Source organism: Myotis lucifugus, unplaced genomic scaffold (assembly GCF_000147115.1).
Source record: "Myotis lucifugus unplaced genomic scaffold, Myoluc2.0 scaffold_0, whole genome shotgun sequence".
In the NCBI taxonomy this organism is placed as follows: Eukaryota; Metazoa; Chordata; class Mammalia; order Chiroptera; family Vespertilionidae; genus Myotis; species Myotis lucifugus.
This window is the reverse complement of record NW_005871048.1, coordinates 31,233,268-31,249,431: the sequence shown is the minus strand read 5'-3', so window position 1 is coordinate 31,249,431 and position 16,164 is coordinate 31,233,268.

Here is a 16,164-nt window from a genome sequence, read left to right as displayed (position 1 = left end):
TCAAGGCTAAAGGCATAGGAGAAGATGTAGCTAAAACAAGATGGCACATCTTGATCATTTTTGATGACACATGGGTTTTATTACAGAGTTTTTCTACTTTTTTACATGTCAAAAAAATTCCAGAGTAAGAAGTTTTTAAACTATTTATATACTAACAACCAGATTTTGTATGAAATAAGATCAAATTTTAAAAAGAACAGATGGAAAGATACCAAAAGTTAACAGTGATTTCACTCATATGTGGAATCTAATAAACAAAATGAACTAACAAGCAAAATACAGAGAGACCCATAAATAGAGAGCAGGATGACAGCTGTCAGGGAGGGGGTGGCTGGTGGGACTGGAGGGATTGAAAAAAAAAAAAGAACAAACTCTGAGAGAGAGGGAAGCCAGAGTGGGGTGGTGAAGGAGGTATAAAGGGGATGAATGGTGATGGACAGAGACTTTTCTTGAGGTGGTGAGCACACTATACAGTGTGCAGATGATATGTTGTAGAATTGTGCACCTGAAACCTGTATAATTTTGTTAACCAGTGTCACCTCAATAAATTCAATTTTTTAAAAAAGTTTAAGTACATTAAATAGCAGAAATGCATTCAATTCTTATGAGAGTTAAGTATTGTCAGTACTAACCCATTAATAGGCAAGCTTTCAAAAAAAATAAAACAATGATTTACTTGGGGGTAATCTTTATTTTTCTCCCCTTTGCTTCCCAATATATTCTGAAATTTTTGTAATGAATGTAAATTACTTTTATCACCAGCAAAATAGTTTTTTTAATGCATTAAATATAGACACCTTCATCTTAGAAAACAGGAGTCATAAGAGACAAATTAATATATTTTTTCTAGGAGACATATTTATCCTCAAATATTTCACTTTTTTTTTTCTTCTTCACTTCATCTGCTTTCAATTCAGGAATATCAGGCATATTGTTCATTGGCTTAGATTTACATTTCTTTCATAATTTATTTCCAATTTAATCTCTTTTCTTCTTCCTATTTGGTACATGTCACTATTAGGTCTTCATTTTAACTAACCACAATTACACATTATTAACTCAAGCCAACATTTTGTCCCATCATACTTTCATCTGAAACTAATGAGAACTCATCTATACTAATAAAAGGGTAATATGCAAATTGATCATGATGCCCTCACAGTCACGACTGGATATGCTAATTAGTCACGACCAGTATGCAAATTGACCATCACTCCAACACACAAGATGGCCACCCCCATGTGGTCAAAGATGGCCACCACAAGATGGCCTGCAGGGGAGGGCAGTTGTGGGCTATCAGGCCAGGAGGGGAGGGCAGCTGGGGGTGACCAGGCCGGCAGGGAGTGGTTAGGGGTGATCAGGCTGGCAGGGAAGTGGTTAGGGGCAATCAGGCAGGCAGGCAGGTGAGCTGTTGGGAGCCAGCAGTCCTGGATTGTGAGAGGGATGTCCGACTGCCCATTTAGGCCTGATCCCACAACCCGCAGTCGGACATCCCCTGAGGGGTCCCAGATTGGAGAGGGTGCAGGCTGGGCTGACGGACACACACCCCCCCAGTGCACAAATTTCATGCACCAGGCCTCTAATTTATAATATAAGCTATAAGCAACATACGGCAATATAAAAGTATGCCTTAAGATATTTTAATTATTCAGGCAGATACCATTGTAATGGGACTTGTTAAGCAGTAATGTTAGAGTCCACCAAAATAAAGTAGAACTGTGCTTTAAATGAATTTTTTAAATAGCAGTGAACTATATCTGTCCCTTACATTTGGGTAGAGCAGAGTATTATAAGATCAAAGAGAAAAGTGAGTTTACAATATAATGTTTGAGAGGTCAAAATTGGCCTCTCTGCCTTCTCCCACACCCACACCCATCAAGTTTGCTGAATACTTGTTTTATAAAGATACTAAGAGATAAAAAAATAAAAAAATAAAATAAAAAAAGAATAAAGATACTAAGAGTCTGATAATTATCATTATTATCATCACAACACTGTACTGAGTATATTTCATTTATAATCACTATCGTCATAAACTTCTCTACAGGTTTATATAAGTACCCTCTACTATAGGAGGAAATCGAAAAGGATGAAATATGTAGTTCAAAGTCACAAAGCCTGGATTCAAATACTGTTTCTATCTTATGCCAAATCTGTGCTCTTTTGATTCCACTACATATCATTTATAGACAGAGCACATTATGTGGATTGATGGGGAATGAGATGGGGGCAGGAAAACATGAGATATGGCAAGATTAAAGAGAGAATAAATAGTCATTTCATCTGTGATGGTTGTTCTTATTCTATTTTTCAGCAATAAATATGTATTAAAGGAATTTATAACAATGTTTTAAATTTACAAAGGCATCTCTCTTGCCATTTGCTGCATACCAATGTGTCCTGGGATGATTCATGGATTCAGAGGATATTAAAACTAGAAGGAGTAGTGGCGTCATCTAATGGAATATTTTCCTTTTACAAAAAAAATGGTTATGAGAGAATATTGTGAAGTGCTTCTTCATCTATAAGCTCAATTGCTGTATCTGTGTTGATACCAAAAAACAATTGGGTGTGAATTGTATTTTGTTTGAAAACTCCTCCAGTAGCATATATACTCTAAGTGCAGTGACTATCACATACAGGGTGGGGCAAACGTAGGTTTACAGTTGTGACTACGCAAAACACCAGTTTATTCTTATATTATTATTTGTTAATTATTATATTGTTTTCCATATGAACAACTGTAAATTTACTTTTGCCCCACCCTGTATATTTGAGTAAATGGGTTACAGAAGGGGCAAGACACTGAACTGTAACTAGAAGCCTGAGGCTTTGGTTTTACTTGGATTTCTAATGAGCTGAGTGACTTTGATTACTTAAATAGAGTTTTTCAACCTGTGTGCCATGGCAGGCACACTGAAGTGCCGCAAGAATTTTTAAAACATGCAATATCTGACTACTTAGTCAGGGGCACTGATCTCTTTTCTCTTAGATTATCACATTTAAAAATGACAGAATTTTGTATCACCACCCTCACTGAAAGCAAAGAAATAGACACCTATAAGATTCAAATATTTCTGAGTGATGTTCAAAAATTTTTTATAAGTGTCTCTCCCAGTTCAACACAAGAATAGCTCCTATTAAGCAAATAATAGCACCCCTTAAAGGCATTAATAAATAAAATGCTTGTAAATTGAGTCATATATTTAATATATAAGTGAAAGCCTTCTTTTAAAAATACTTTCGTAAAATATAAACTCATTTTGTGAAGTGAATAATTGATCCCTGGATTATATGTTTTATGTTTAATGTTTTTATGCTTATTTATTCCATTTGGTAAACCTGAGTTTTTGCTGTAAGACTACATTTTGCATTTGCTTTATTTGAGGATAAATTCCAAAGCTTGTTGGATTTTTAATTAGTTTATGCCACATGTCGGCTCAACTTATATGTTCACTTTTCCTGCATTTCAATTAATATATTTAGTCTTCGTTCTATATTTTTAGCCAAATGAATAGTGTTCAGGGTAATATAAAAACAAACCTTTAGTTAAACATAAAAATAGTCTAAAGAACTATTCAAAAATATAACTGACAGATGTTCAATAAAATGCCCTGTTTTTCTAATAATTAAAAAGCAATTGATTGAAAAGACAAAAACATATGTCTTATCCCTTTTGTGTTATAACTGGTAGCATTTTAATTGCCCAAAGCTTTGTTCATATTCTTTCATGGTTGATGTTTGCATAGATGTTTCTTCTATAATTGAAAACTGGGAATACATATTTCGTTTATACCTAGGAGATCCATTATATCACTAGCCTCTTCAGATCTTTTCTCGTTAAATCTTAGGTGAATAAAATATAAAAGCTTTGAATTGCGTTGCTTGTCAAAATGCAGGATACAACAGCATCTCAGCTGAGATTTCTGTATGTTCCCAAGTTTCTAAAGAAAATATTATTTTGATTTTTATGGCTTGCATCTTTTAGTCAACTGCAGAAATTGCTTGGACATATGAAAAACATTTGTAGATTGAAATTTAAATAAGATCATCTGTTTCCAAAACCCTTCTTTTAATTACTTAAAAGAAGAAAATAGGTTCTCTGTAGTTTCCAAATGAATAGGATACTGAAGGGTATAAGAACTGTGTCTAGATTCATTTTTATTTTGCTTGTGGAAGTCCATTTATTTCTTTGTCCAAGATTATATTTATGGAGGTATATTTCTGGGTTCTCTATTCTGTGCTATTGATCTGTTTGCTCTTTTACCAATACCACATTCTCTTGATTACTGTAAGTTTATAGTAAGTCTTGAAGTCAGGTAGTGTCAGTCTTTCAACTTTGTTCCTCTCCTTCAATATTGTAGTAGTTTTTCTGGGTTATTTGCTTCTTCACATAAACTTAAGAATTAGTTTTTCGATAACCACAAAATAACTTGCTGAGATTTGCTTTGGATTGCATGGAATCAATAAGTGATGATGGGAAGAACTCACCCCTTGACAATATTTTGTCTTCTTTCCATGAACATGGACTATCTCTACATTTATTTAGTTTTTCTTTGATTTTTGTTCTTCAGATTTTTATAGTTTTCCTCATATAGATCTTATACATATTAGGTTTATATCTATGTATTTCATTTGGGGGTGCTTATGTAAATGGTATTGTGTTTTTTAATTTCAAAATCCACTTTTTCATTGCTGGTGTATAAGAAAGTGATTGACAATTCCAATCCTGTCTGTGAAATATACTGACTGCGGGAACTTGACTAGCTTATTTAACATCCCTGAGCGTCAGGTTTTTCAACTGTAAAATGAGGATAATAATTTTCCTGACAGTGTTTCAGCATTTAGCAAAGTAACAAGTATGTAGTACGCACTTAATGTATTTGATGTTGTCCTAAACTATTCAAATAAGGCCAATAATAATTCATAAGTGTGTATATGTGCATTCCAAATGTGTGTCTGTGTTAACAGGGAATATACATTTCAGTTTCTCAGAGTATACCATAGATTCTTATGTTGTTACCATCCTTTTTGATATATTTCACCTTTATATTTTTTTCACTTCCCGTTTTAATTCTAAACATAGAAGGGATAATTTCTAGACAATCAATAGAACAGCTGCTGGAGGGAAAAATAGAAATAAAATGGCTAAATGATTGAAGGTTGATACTTAGAAGAAGAGTTTTGCAGTTAACAGCTGTGTATCCCATAAATAAAATATCTGATAAATACATGAGAACAAAGACTAAAAATTGCTATCTAATATTTAGAATTCATAGCTGGAGAGCTGAGAACTATTGAAAAACAGTGACACATTTTTAGTATTGTGCTTAATTTTCTTAACAGCTTAGAGTTTCATAAGAAACAGGGAAAACAATCAATCCCCTAACAAACTCTAAATTTTATGGCATTTCAGGCATAAATGAAAACTGTGAAATATACTTTAGATATCATCTTAAGTTTTTAAAACATGTTTTGAATACTGATCAATCAATGTAGGCCATTGTAAACAGCAGTGTTCTCCTTTAGCTCTAACAATTTGTCTCCATTCTTGTCCTCTGATCTTGGTCTCTGGGTCTACCCCACACTCCGCATCACACACACACACACACACACACACACACACACACACACACACCACCAGTCTTTTGTACCCTTAAAGGTGTACTCCTTCTGTCTTCTCTATGTGATGAGAACGCATATGGGATTAAAAGCCTGGGTACCCTTCTGTGTAGTCACATTTGCTGAGTGTGACACATTGGGCAAGTTTTTTGCCTCATTGTAAAATGGAGATTAAAGTGAGCTAACATCTAACACAGACATTTAAGAAAAAAATTTGCTGTGCATAAGCTTTTTAGTTTGACGTAATCCCATTTGTTTATTTTTTCCTTCACCCCCCGTCCCTCTTGTCTTAGAGATATATTGGCAAAAATATTGCTAAGAGAGATGTCTGAGATTCTACTATGTTTTCTTTTAGAATTTTTATGGTTTTGTAACTTACATGTAAGTCTTTTATCCATTTTGAGTTTCTTCTTCTATATGGTGTCAGGTGGTGGTCTAGTTTCTTTTCTTTTTTTTTTTTTTTTGCATGTACCTGTAAATTTTCCCAACACTTTATTAAAGAGAATGTCTTTACTCCATTGTATGCTCTTGCCTTCTTTGTCAAATGTTAATTAACCATAAAGATGTGGGTTGATTTTTGGGATCTCTGTTCTGTTCCATTGATCTATATATCTCTTCTTATTCCAGTATCAAGCTGTTTTGGTTGCAAGTATCTTCTAAATGCAAGATCTTATCGTTAATCTCAGGTACTACTGTGAAATGGGTAGTAAAAAAGTTCCCAAATCTTATAAGGCCACCAATCCTACTGGACTAGGATCCCAGTTTTATGAATGTGTTTAACTCAAGTGACCTCCTAAAATCCCTATCTCTAAATATGGTCACATGGGAAATTGAGGGGACACAATTCAGTCTATATAGCATAGACCCAGATGTCTTCTTTAAGAAAAACAATACAGAGTTAGTACAGAGCCTTTCAAAGATCCCTGAAACTACTTTCTCTAGTTTCATAGTAATTTTGCCTCTGTTTAAAAGGTCTATTAGGTGTTCATTCAGATCAAACTAGAGGGTGTGAGGGGAAGGGTGCAGGTAGCATAGTGAAAAGAAGAGAGACATGGAAAACAAACCTAAATTCAATGAGCATGACTGAATAAAGCAGGAGGCCATCCTGCAGGAAGTGTTGACAATGGCCATTTCAGAAACCCCAACCCCTCCACTGCAGCAATGGCCACCAATGTCCATGTCAAACAATGGAGCCTAAGAGGACTTGCTCAGTATCGCTGGTACAATACCCCCTGAGGACCTCAGAAATAAGTAGAACAGGTTCTGAAGTGAGCTGGATGGCCAAATATAACAGATGGAGTGTCTGCCAGAGAACTCGCTGAAACTGTGATTCCCCATACAGTGGTGTAGGCTGGTGTAGCCTGGGGACACACAAATTACATCACCTTGTGACTTCACCCAGGTTAGCATGACTCTAATTGTAATAGTCAAATTTAGACTAAAATATTCTACTGTCACCCATGTTAAACTCTAAAAGTCAGCCCAAGCAGAGTATCCATGTATTCTCATTTTCTAATAGTACAACTGTAAGGACATTTTCTTCGTTAGGATGACCTGCTGTTTCACTTTGGCCTGAGGAATTTGGGGGATGTAGTCCTTTCACTGCTAAAACCTGGACAGGCCAGGAAAACTGGGCACTCGGTCACCCTAAGTCTAGCTCCTACCCTGAGAAGGTAGGAGATTTCTGCTGGGTGGAACAAGACAAAATATTGTCCCCAGGTCCCCAAACATAGGTTGCCTGGCCCCATCAAGTAATCTTTAGTTGTGATTTTACTCAGAATCAGAGCTTTCTTCTTCTGTAGACTCCTGAAAGAAAGGCCACTATTTGAAACAATTTGGAACTCAGAGCCCTTGTGTTAATAGAAACATGTGGCTGGCCCATGGCTGTCATTTGCTGATTTGATTTTTTTAAAGAAACTTAATGTAATAATTTAAGTTAAATTATTATTTAATTTTAATGTAATAATTTACATTAAAATATTATTTATCTTGATTACCGAGTTTTGGATGCTTCTTAAATTTTACTCCCAAAGCAGATGCCTCATTTGTTTCACCCTAGTCCAGGCCTGCCAATAAGCAACAGGCTTGGACCTCAGGTTCTGAGTGGTTTCTGGTGGACAATCAGTGGCCCCTGAAAGTCCAGTCCTCAGCATCTCCAATCAAGTACATCAAACCCTCAGTCAAACTACACTGTGGTCCCACCAGCCTAACAAGTGTACCCTGTTATACTCAAGTGTGCAGTAAGTTAACAACGTTGGGCTTATGTTATGGGACCTGTTCCATGCTTGTGTTAATATTAAATGATCTGATTCTTTGAAGATAAATGTACAGTAGGTGCTTTTAATCCCAGCAAAGGTGTATAATCGAGTGCAGAACAGCATAGTGTTAGAAAGAACAGTTCTTGAAATCAAATGAGATCTCTGACATTAACCACTATAAGTATCATGGCAAGTTAATTAACTTTGATGAATTTCAGTTCTATAAACTGTAAAACAAAGACCTACCTCATCAAATGTTTATGAGGATTATGTAAATTAACAAATATAAAGTGTAAATCGGCTACCTGGCACCGAGTAAGTGTACTGTGAATATAATTCTCTTTCTTGCTTCACGTTTCCTGCCTGGCCTCCTTACCACTTCTCACACACAAAAAACATTTTTGTGACTAATATAATGTTTGTGGATCTAGAATTTTGTTTTAAGAAGTACATTGGACATATTTTCAAATGTCTTAGAAAGAAAACATTTTATTTTGCATTGTACCCTTAGGTTCAAAGTATAGCTTGTTTTGTATTCCCCTGAACTATTTACGGTCTGAAAAATAAATAATCAGAATAAAGATTTTTAAAATCCAACATGATTTAAAAATATATATATTTATTGAGCCCAGCAGTTTTCCTCTCCAGGTTCCCTTGGTAATACTGGTACTCACTTCAGATTTCTAAAACTTTAAAAAAATGTTAAGGTTAGAATGCGGCTGTGTTCAGTGCTCTCAACCAGGAGCGGCCCTTGGGCACAAGGACTCCTCCTTCATGCCCTCCCCATCCCTGAGCGCACTCGTCCACAGTGCTTCCTCTATAAGTTCAAAGCTTTCTATCATTCTCACAGAGAGAAAAACCACTCAGAACCATCTCAAGTATTTTTCAATTAAAAAGCAAAACAACCAACAATTTGATTTAGAAAGTACATGATAAAAGAAGTAAGTAGTAAAATAAAGATGACTATCTCTCTGGCTACTATTTTATACAGAGTATATGAATATAGAGGCAACCACATTTTTTAACTTCTTGTTTTGTGCTACAATAATATTGTAAGAACACTAGATCTCAAAACAATCATCTATTAATAACATCTACATTTCATTGGAGAATAAACTACTTCCAGAGTCTAGTTTTTTGCTTGTGATTCACTACTTAATGAAATTCTATTATATATAGCAACTAATGGAACATACTCAAGCCTCCTGCCATCATAGGCATATTAGAAAATTACTATTTATTTGAGCATAATTATGCTTATTTTAATTGATGGAACTTATAATAAGTTATAAGAAAATGTTAAAGGAACTAGTGGCAATTATGTTTGCATATGTTGTTGTTTTTTCCCGAAAAGTTATGTCATCAGCTGTGTGTGTGTGTGTGTGTGTGTGTGTGCGCACGCATGTGCATGTGTATGTTTGTGACATGCATAAGAGACTTGGTTTTATCCTTGGAGTTTTACTTAATCAAATGAGGTTAGAGCTAGAAGAGATCTTGGAGGGCTCCTAGTGCAACACATCATTTTACAGGCAGTGAACATGTTAATGGCTTGCCCAAGGCCATTTTAGCTGGAGTGAGGGAGATCCAGAGCTATAGCCTAGGTTTCCTGGTTTCCAGGCCAGTGCTTGTCCTACCCAGCTGTACACCAGGAGTGCTTCATTGGCCTCTGCATCTTCCTGTCCACAAATGTATTTATATGATAAAGAGAATGAGCTACTCACATCACAGTCCCCTTCAGGAAAAAGTGGAGCTGAATGATAGTTTCAAAGTGAAAGGCTTAAGGAAGTGAACTCTAATAAAGTAGACAACACAAGATATAAACATTTAGTGAAGCTTCAGGCAAGAAGAGGAGCTCCTGTCTCTTTTCCTTGTCCTCTTTAAAAACAACAGAAAAAATTATAAATGTCTTTACTTTGAGGGGAAAAAATGCTGTATTAGTGAGTCAGACTTTCAAAATAATGTTAGCAAAGGAAGTGACTGCCAATGCGTGGGCGAGATTTTTTTTAGAAGTCACATAAAAAAAATAGCTTTATGTGTACAGTTCTGAAACATTCTTCCTCTCCTCTTTAGGGCTTCCTCAAATGACCAGGCTGCCATGGACTAATTTAGGTTTATTTTGCTTTCTCACCTCCTGATTCATGCATCCCAAGATTTAGCCTAAGAATGCTGTCATTTTCTTCCAGAATAATAAGTATCTTAATACTTCTGTGACTTTGCTACTTTTCTTTTACTTGTCTGGAATGTCATTTTTCTCCTTCTTCTCAACTTCCCAAAATCTTAGGCATATTTTAACACTTAATTTATTACCACCTCCTCCTTGAAGCCTTTATGGATTTGCAAATTTATAAACAGTGACTACTTCCCATAGCCCTTTTAGAGAAATTAGTCTGCCTTGTTCTTAGAGAGTGTGGCTGTCTTTCCTGTAATATTCAGATCTACTTGAGACCTAGAAAAATATGTAAATTTTATACATGCCAGGGACATGTGGGATTCCAGAATAAACACAAAAATGTCAGCCTACGTATTTAAGGGTCTCAGGTTCAATTCTAGTCAATCAAATCATCGCTGTTGCATACTTTAAATATATATAATTTTATGTGTCAATTATACATCAATAAAGCTGGGGGAAAACGAGCATGGCCTCAGGTCCCCTGACAATCCTCTGAGAAACCATGTAGAACTCTGTCCTGAGATGAGGACAGTGGGGTAGAAATCCCTTGTTTGAAGGTTGCTCCAGGGGCGATTAACTCAAAGTCTCTGCTGGCCAGCCCTATTCTTAGGCCAAGCATTCCTCCAAGTAGCCAGAGAAGGCCCCGAGGCAAAGGTGTAAGTGTTTGAGGCAGGAAGCTGTTGGCAGGTCCTGCAATTGGCCACCACAGCTGTAGATGATCTTCAGGATGGGCTCAGAGGGCATAGGCAGAGTAGGCCATAAACAGTTACTGTTGAGTTTACTTCCGGCTGTTGAGTTTAAATGAATCTAGCTGCCACACTTAACAAAACGAAATGCTGAGAAAGTACTGACTTTACTCTCTTCTAAGAAAACTGAGGGTGGTTGTTTTTTAAGTATAATTTCCTTACCAAACCAAAATATATATCAGATTTGATTTTCTCTGAATTACTGAGTTACAAAAACATTTTACTTTCAGGAATAAGTTAGATTGTTCCTGATAGAGGCTACTCTCCAAGAGTATGTTTGGAAGCTGCTTTTTGTCAGAAGTATATTCTTTATTTTCCTTGAGATTTTATCATTTTCACATTTAAGAATAACATATGCTAATTATAGAAATATAAAATACACAAGAAAAAAGGAAATAATTCATTGGTTTCACCAAATACCTGAACAGAAAAATAACATGGGATTTTCCTGACCACAGGGCCTAAGCATTTTCTTTAATGAGATTATACACTAAACACTGCCTCACCTATGTTAGATTATTGATAACTTATTGTATTATTAAAGGACACTCTTATTTCCTGTCATTTAAAAAAAATTCCTTAAGTAGAATTAGCAGCCTAGAGACAATATTGCTGCTTGTATTACAGACATGTAGAATTTTAAAAGATATTCATCTGTTATTTATTTCTAATTATAACACACTTTTCTAGCTAGGAAAATGCATTTAGCCTGATGTTGGTATTTGGAATGTGTTGAAGCTTCATCATTGGCCTAGTACATGACAATTTTTGTGAATGTTCTGTAGATTCCCAAAAAGTGTTTATGGCTCAGCTTTTTGAAGGATATGCTTGTATTACCTTCTTCACACTGAAATCTTGAGCATTTCTTAGGCAACAGTATTACCTATCATCTTGCATATACATTAAGAAATCAAGCACTGCAATGGGGTCCTAACAATACACCAGTTTGGAAAATTACTAGTATAATGCCCTGAGAAAAATCAATGGTAGAAACTGCTCTCCTCCTCATTACAAACTGGAAAGATACACTTCTCTAAAAGTATCCAAAGCATGTTGAGAGAGAGATTTCGCCAGGAGGACAGCAGGATGGCGGGAACGTATGTCCAGAATATATGCATAGAAATCCATTCCATTCAATCCTAGTGCACACTGCAGAGGACACACAGAATACACTCTGGGAGAAGGATCCCTCTGACGAAGTGTACTGTGCAAAATCAAGCACAAAGCATTCCTCAATGTTTCTCATGAGGCCAGCTGTGTTCTTCCTAAAACACCATGCTCCCTTAATATTGACAGAGAACACAATATTGATAAACGAAGTTGCAATTGTAAAGGAAGACATTTTAGTCCTAGCATTTTCCAGTCATCATCCATTTCCCATTACATTCTCTGAAGAACCAAGAGCTTACAAATCCAGAAATGTCCCTGTTACTTAAGAAAAAAATATTAAAGAAGAATACTTAAATGAAATGAACTAGAATCCTAGTGAAGTACATCTTTTGTACTACTAAAGATAAAGCCAAATAGTAAGGTAGAACACATAGAGACCACAAGTGGATTATGAACAAAGGCTCTAAGCAGTGATGAAATTCAGTAACTATAGACAGTTAACTACTTTCTATTCTTTCTGGAAAGAAAGACTTTGTAAAACTTGACCTTGCTGGAGCTCTCTCAAGAAAAAAAGTAAATAAAAACCTTGCAGTCTTTGCTCAAGGTTTATAACCACACAAATATCTGTAAGACAGAAAGCCCTATATTTAATTTTATCTTGAATACTCTAGCTGTCACTAAAGATTCCAATTTTGCACCACATCTATGACTGATCTTAACATTACAAAATTGTTTCTCTGGGAATATATGTTTGCTTCATGTTCAGATACAAACTCATAAACAAAGTTTTAAATAGTAACCTGTGGTTAAATTGGGAACTGACTACATTAATTTCACCGGACAGAAAGTTTTTCACTCAGGATAATGATGAATCATTAGAAGACATTGCTACAGAGTTTAAGAAACTGATTTCCTATCCTGAAAGAGTTCATCATTATCGTATAACAAGAAATCCAAATTCTAAGAAAGTACCTTATAAATTAGAACAGTCCCACCATTTTCTAACATAAACTCTATTGTCCTAGGTCTATGGAAGTTAGTGTCTATGGGTTTGGGTGGTGTAGGAAAGCATCACCACCAATTTCCTAATTAGAAAAAAAAGCCTTTTATTCTATTTTTTATGACATATACATTCATAGTAATGTAGATTGACAACTGTGAGTCAGATGTACTTTTAGAAATTGTTGGTTGGTTTATTTAGAAATGAAATTACATTATGAACCTAAAAGTAAAAGAACCAGTCACCAGTGTAAGAAAATGGGTATTGAAGAAATTCCTATGTGGTTGATTTATTTTACAAATAGATTTGTAATCTTTACAAAGACATTACTAATTGTTCCACTTGCATAACATGTAATTAAAAGGAGGTTTATGGCTCCAACACTGTTACAGTAGCAGAAAAATATGTCCAGCCATCGGGCTAGAAATTGGGAATTGGCTCTGACTTGAACAATGGTAAATATGCTACCAAATCTAGGAATAATGCCGACCAAACTTGTAGCTCACCCTTACTTAAAATGAATATTACAACTAATAAAATTTTTAAACACTAACATTACCATGTACTGTGAGTTTTCTACAAATCTTTAATCTTCACAGTAAGCCTCTGTGTACTGTGGGCATTGTTCTCCCACTTTATTGATGCAGGAGCTGAGACTAAGGAAGGTGAAGTAACTTGTCTAAAACCCTAGAGCAAAGACAGCATTTAGAATATGCATTTTTAATCACTGTATGTATCATTCGTGCTCAAAAGTACCAAACTCACTGGTCCCCAATTAGTGAGTCCCTACCAAGCTCACTAAAATCAGGCCTAGAAGCCAAAGAATAAAGTCTGTAGTACAGCATATAATTCAGTGAACTGGAGTAATGCATTTTGGAAAAAAAATTAGGTATATTAGGGTATGAGACATTTAGATAAAGTCTAGCTAATTCCTTAGGTTTCTACTTTACTTAACTTTTCTTCATATTCATTCAAAAAATAAATGAGATTGAAAGCACAGATAATCACAACTAAGCTCTTAGTCATTATTATTTTATTATGAATATACTTGGCAAAAACCTTCTCTTGAGTTCTCTAAATTAGATAAACAGTCCCAGAAACTCACGTTATGAACAATGGCTAAAATTTTTTTAAGGAATAATAATGGTAACTGTGTCTTGTGATATTTTAAAGTACAACTGAGTGTAACTGAGTAATTGAGTGTAACAACAGTTTCCTAAGTGCTAGTAGTGCTCCTCTTCCCTACAGTATCATACTTGCTCCCCTGGTCCAGCTAGCTATGAAAAATAATTTACCCATGAAGAAATTAAAGTTTAGCATCTCAGGATACATGGGAAAAAGGCTCTTTTTAACATTGCCAGTGCCTTTTGGGGGTGATCCTAATACAAAATGTGTATTTCAGGTGGTTTATACTTGTAATGTTTTTCTTAACTATGAATGGAAATGCACATATGGACAAATAATAGAGTATACAGAAGTAGTTATCATTGAAGTCTCATATTCTAAATTTTAGTAATTACTAATAAATGGTGATAAAAAGCTGGAATTTAGACTTGACAGACACTTAAGATAATGAAAAAGTTGGCAGTAGGCTTTGCCATACATTCAAGACAGCAATTTCAAAATCCATCTCCCTTATTTTGTAACTTTGATGGAGCTGTTACAAAATAGGTAAGATTCATTTAAATTATTTCCTCCACCCAAAGAACCTGACCTTGACAGACATGGACTAAATGAATCCAACCTGTTTTTCAATTTCGGAATTTACTGGGAAGCTATCCAACCAAGAAGAAATAACAACTGTCTAATGTAGGAGAAACAAAATCACATATAGCAGAGCCAAGCAAAAACATAGTTAAGGGAGACCACATTGATCTCAGTAGAAAGTAGGCTGAATTTGTAGGAATACTCAGTCCCAAAACCAACCTTTGACTAAGGGTGCAGAGAAGAGGACAATGAAACATGTATCCAGGGAAAAAAAAGAGAAAGAAAGAAAAAAAAAAGGCCTTTCTTTGAATTGTTCAGTGAGTCCTTCAGAGTTGCCATCTGGTGGAATGCCAAAAGCAACAGAGAGAATTTCTGGCAAATATTTTGCCATCCCATACCTAAAGGCTAGTATACCTGTGTGATGGGACTATGTTGAGACTAGCCTTGGGGTAGAGAGGATTCTTTTAAAAGAAAATAAAGTAGGTTGGAGGCAGAAGTAGTGCCCGTACTGGAAATTCTAGACTAAAGTTAAAGCAAGAAGAGAAATGATGCCTTCACGCACTTTTTAATAAATACTGATATATGGACCTTGACCATATACTTAGATGGAATCTTTCAGTAAGCCTGCAAGGAACCTGATCCTCTGGAAAACATGAAGATACCTTCATATAAACTCTAAAACCATGGGAATGTAGCAGTTGACAAAGTGTCTCTGCCTTCTTTTAGGGGGGAAAAAAAGGGCATTGTCTGAAAAAGAAAGGGTATGTGTTCTGCTATTCAGAACCCAAAATCTTTCTTCTATTTAGAATCTGATTTTTTTTTTTAACTATAGTATTGGCTTTCTCCTTGCCTTGCAACAAGATGAATTTGGGTTTGTTATACATAAATGACATGCATACTAGTAGTTGCCTAAATGATGTTATTTAAGAAGCATTAGAAAAGCCTCTCAAAAATTTTCCCCCAGGCCAGATATTCCATTATTACAGAGTTAGCTATTGGTTCATTGGATTGCCATTTCTATGGGTACACAGTTACAACACACTAATATTCCAGAGGGGGCTACTCATTAGGCTAGTATGTGGCATAATGTTTCACTGATACCAGATTGCATTCCATAGTAGCAACTATCTGAGAGGAATGCAGTTGGTGATAAGGCACAGATAAACTTTGATTAGAAAGAAAAGTAAGGAATATAGGAGAGGGACTTTGGTGACTTGATCACTGGAGAACCTCACTCTAAAATCAGGGATGAACATATATATGCACAAAATCCAATAGGCCTGAAAATAAATTTCCAGCCAACAAAATATATCTCAACCTCACCCTTGGCTTTACTCATATAATTATGTTCCAGATTTTATTGCTATTAAAAAAATCCATCAGACTGTTCAAATAGAGCCTCTGGAAACTGAGACCCAGAAATGTTAAGTGATGTGCCCAAGGTTACTGACAAGTTGATGGCAGAATCCCTTGTGGACAGCTAGGTCAGCTTCCTTCCTGTTATTCTATGTCAGTGTTTGCCAATCTTCAGTCATTTCTATTTCCTCTTTA